The sequence below is a fragment of the Octodon degus genome, unplaced genomic scaffold (assembly GCF_000260255.1).
Source record: "Octodon degus isolate 3935 unplaced genomic scaffold, OctDeg1.0 scaffold00038, whole genome shotgun sequence".
NCBI lineage: Eukaryota > Metazoa > Chordata > Mammalia > Rodentia > Octodontidae > Octodon > Octodon degus.
The window spans coordinates 2,058,483-2,063,031 of NW_004524614.1; the positions used below are offsets into that span (position 1 = coordinate 2,058,483).

Sequence of the window (4,549 nt, forward strand, 5' to 3'; positions counted from 1 at the left end):
AGTGAAATCCCATCAGGATTTATCCTGAGATCCTGTACCTCAGATTGTAGAACCTTTGTCAATGTCCGCCATGTGGATGAGTCACGGCCATTGCTTGGCCAATGTGCTTTCTGTGAAAGCCTGAGAGAATGTTTTCTCTCCATGAACATATCAATACTTGATGGAAAAGATGTTTGATATCCAGACAGATAGTGAGGTTAAGCTCAACTGCCTATGTTGTAGGATAAAAATAATAAGCTTGTCTTCTGGAGGGTTAATAACCTAAGTTTGGAGACCAAAAATTAGAGAAAAAGAAGGGCTGCAAGGACAGCCAACATTTTGGCCCTAACCTTTCAAGATCAGTGAAGACTCAGGACATAGGAGAACCTGTACTGTAATATCATGTAACTCAGTTGTATTCCAAATTTTCTGATCAAGGAGATTATGGGGCCACAGAGCAATGTGACCAATGATGTAGAGTGTGCCTAAGGAGAGTCACATGGAGAGAAAACATTCTCTCAGGCTTTTACAGTGAGAAAATTGGTCAAGCAATGGCCATGACCCATCCACTTGGCTGACACTGACAAAGGGTCTACAAACTGCAGTACAGGGTTTCAGGATAAATCCTGAAGGGATTTGACTGACCTTATCAGATATAAAAGTTGTATTTCTTGGGGCCAGGGAGATGGCTCAGTGGAATAAGTGCTTCTCTGGCAAGCGCAAGGGCCTGAGTTCAATCCCCGGTTCCACCAAAAATAAATAAATAAATAAATAAATAAATAAATGTTATATTTCTAGTTATATAGGTCCTGCTTTATCTTGGTCTTAATCATCCAGCAGAAAAGTACAAAAATGAAGTATAAAAAGTAAAGCCATATTAATATACTGAACTGTAAAAGGCTCAAGTCAACAACTTCTGACATTGCTAGTCCTACAGAAAACCCAATACTATTATGGACTGCTGGACTATATTGGAATATTTTGCTGAATTCGTACACCTACAATATTTAAATGACAATGGAATACCCTTCTCTGACAAACCTATACAAAAAAGGGGATGCAAAGGAAGGACCATTTTGTATCTGTATTTTCAAAATAGGATAGATATACAGCTACTTTCTCTTAGTTCAATGAATAGAAAGATTTTTTCTAATAGTGTTTGTGGACAGAATATCATTTCTGCATCTTGTACAATGTATAACCACTAAGACAACAATATGCAATGTATTAATTATTGAAACTCTTCTACTAATTGGTTTTGAAACTGTCTCATTGCTATTTGTTTCTCAATAAAATTATTTTAAAAAATCAGGTGTTTCCAATCAGGGTTTTACTAGGGCAACAGATATAACACAAGATGTACAAATGTATAAGAAATGACAAGGTTGGCTTATGGTGGTCTGCCACTGAGTGAGACAAGGAAGCATGCAGAGGGCGCCTGCACACTGGTGACTGAAGGATTCAGCCTAAGGTATGGAGCTCACTGTAGTGTTTCCTGCAAGTCTGTATCAGGAGGCCAATGGGGCTGCAAGGGAAAGCTGATTAGTCTACGCCAGAAGGCTGAAGGCTACAAGGCAGAGGCTGAAGAGTATGCACTAGAAGTCTAAACTGAGTGTAAACACTAGAGCTCCCCTGAGGAGATGGAATGCTCCACCTTTCCTCAATTCCGTTCCTGTAAGTGATGAGTCACTCTACAGTGGGGCCTCCATGCTCTAGGGTGTGGGATTGCTGAGCCTATTTAGTTAAGTTTTTAACTTAAGTTGACATCGTGTATCAACCACTACACCAGGCAAAGGAGAAGTCCTTGGTGCAGCAATGGTGTAGGAACCTTCAGGACACCTATTACATTAGCCTTTTTTTTTTTTTTTTTTTTTTTTTGCACTGTAGCACTTTATTTCTACTTACACAATGTTGTGTTGTTGGGGCCTAATGTTCTTACAGTACAAAAACTAAATTTTGTCATCTTAAAGAGATGAGTACAAAAAATCCCTTACGTAAGTTAAAAGAATGAATAAATTTACAGGTGTAAATGCAAACTGTTTCCAACTCAAGGCAAGTAAATCACTGCCTGTATTCAGGTAGGCAAACAATGATGATGGATGGAAACAGGGTCATAAGGCTCGGACTCTCCCACCCTGTTAGACCAGCAGAAAGACTGAAGGCACAACTGGTTCACCAAGTCCTGCCAGCCCAAGAAATCCTGGAACAGTCAACTCTGACTTGATGCCCTGCACAGCTCTGTGCTGCAACCACCAAATTGCCAAGCCATGGATTTCTCCTCAAGGTTGTTCAACTCAACCACCAAGTGATTGAACCACATCGACTAAGGAAATGGATCAAAGATATGCACAGGGTTAAAACAGACCAAAAAACCCTTAACTTGAATACAAGATCAAAATCAGCAAAAAGTTTTACAATCCCGTCAGATACAAGCTTCAAGGACAAATTTCTTTCAAAGGCTTATTCTGAGGCTTGTATGAAGTTTGTACATTTGCCAGGGAAAATTATACTTCAGAATCAGCTCATGCAGCAGGTGCCTGGCACCTGCTCAGTCCATTTAGAAGCATTTACAGTGCACAGTGCAGGGGCCTAACTCATTGTACTTGCTGATCCACATCTGCTGGAGCATGGACAGCGAGGCTAGGCTTGAGCCACCAATCCACACAAGGTACTTGCGTTCAGGAGGGGCAATGATGTTGATCTTCATGGTGCTGGGTGCCAGGACTGTGATCTCCTTCTGCATCTTGTCAGCAATGCCTGGGTACATGGTGGTGCCAGCAGATAGCACTGTGTTGGCATATAGGTCCTTGCGAATGTCCATGTTGTACTTCATGATAGAGTTGAAGGTAGTCTCATGAATGCCACAGAATTCTACATCAAAGAAAGAGGGCTGGAAAAGTGCTTCTAGACACTGGAAGCACTTGTTGCCAGTGGTAATCACTTGGCCATCAGGAAGCTCATAGATCTTTTCCAAAGAGGAAGCAGCAGCAGCTGTGGTCACCTCCTGCTCAAAGTCCAGGGTGACATAGCACAGCTTCTCCTTAATGTCATGAACAATCTCCCTCTCAGCAGTAGTGGTGAAGCTATAGCCATGCTCTGTCAGGATCTAAATAAGGTAGTCTGTCAGGTCCCAGCCAGCCAGGTCCAGATGCAGGATGGTGTGGGGGAGGCATAGCCCTCATAGACAGTCACTGTGTAGGTGACCCCATGACCAGAGTCCATGACAATACCAGAAGCATACAGGGACAGCACGGTCTGGGTAGCCATGTACATGGTCCAGGTGTTGAAGGTCTCACAAATGATCTGAGTCATCTTCTTTCTGTCGGCCTTCAGGTTCAAGTGGACCTCTGTTAGCAGCACTGGATGCTCCTCAGGGGCCACATGAAGCTTGCTGTAGAAGGTGTAATGCCAGATCTTCTCCATGTCATCCCCAGGTGGTGACAATACCATGCTCGATAGCATTACCATACTTCAGGGTCAGGATGCCATGCTTGCTCTGGGCCTCACTGCCCACATGGGAATCCTTCTGGCCCATGCCCACCATCACACCCTGATGTCAAGGGCGGCTGACAATGGAGGGGAACACAGCCCGGGGAGCGACATCACCAGCAAAGCCAGCTTTACACATGCCAGAACCATTGTCAATGACAAGAGTGGCAATTTCTTCTTCCATTATGATCTGTGGTGGTTGGGAAATGGAGTGACAAGGAACAAGCAGCACAGACCAGTGGCAGCTTTTGAGCTACATTAGCCTTTGATTTGTCCACATAACATATTCTTTCACAATGCTTGCAGCATGCTAGCCAGTATTTAGGGCAGGGACATAACTCAGCAAAATGTAGTCCCTTCTGTTATGACCTTGGCCAACAACTGTCTTGTCTGTCACTCTGTTCTGTGGGGGAAAACTTAGTGCTTGCTATTTGGCCTACTCTTGTTCTCTCAGCTGTTTTGTCCACTTTGGTTTCTTTTTCAACTAATAGATATTTATTGAATTCCCACTAATTGCTGACACTGTGCTTATTTTTGTGGCAGAGTTGTAAGCATACACTCTCATTTTGTATGGTGATATTTGCAAAATGCATTAACTCAGGATTTGTCTCAGGAGTCTGAACTTGAAACCTTGGTCAGAATGTACTTTGCTATATTCAGTATCATGTTTTTCTTAGATGATACAACTTTGTGTTATTTGAAAAATATTCTTATTTTTCTTCAATGCAGGGGCAGATTAACACAAGAGACTGAGTTAGAAGGAAGTTATCTTATCCAATCTTGGTGTTGGAGAGCTATTATCTATTTTTTCCCTAAAATTCTCAGGCCTGGCCCTGTTGAAGCATACCAAGAAGAACATCGGTTAGGCACAGTGCAGCAGCCAGAGTTTGATCCTTGGCATGCTGTGCCAGCCCCCACCTGCGGGGAGTGCTAAAATGGGCATTGAGACTGGGTGTGGTGGCTTGCCCCTGTAATCCCAGCTCTTGGGAGGCTGAAAACAGGAGAATCTCTATGAGTCCGATCTACATAATGAGATTCTGTAGACCCTGTCTTAAAACAGAAAAAAAGAAGAAGAGGAGGA

General features: G+C 42.9%; 1 protein-coding gene and 1 pseudogene across 4 annotated transcripts in view; one reads left to right on the plus strand and one right to left on the minus strand.

The window, feature by feature from the left end:
* Positions 1 to 4,549, plus strand: part of Atp8a2 (ATPase phospholipid transporting 8A2) — a 726,716-nt gene that overhangs the window by 131,744 nt on the left and 590,423 nt on the right. The gene's annotated exons all lie outside the window — the stretch shown is intronic.
* On the minus strand, positions 2,501 to 3,652 carry LOC101565604 (annotated as a pseudogene).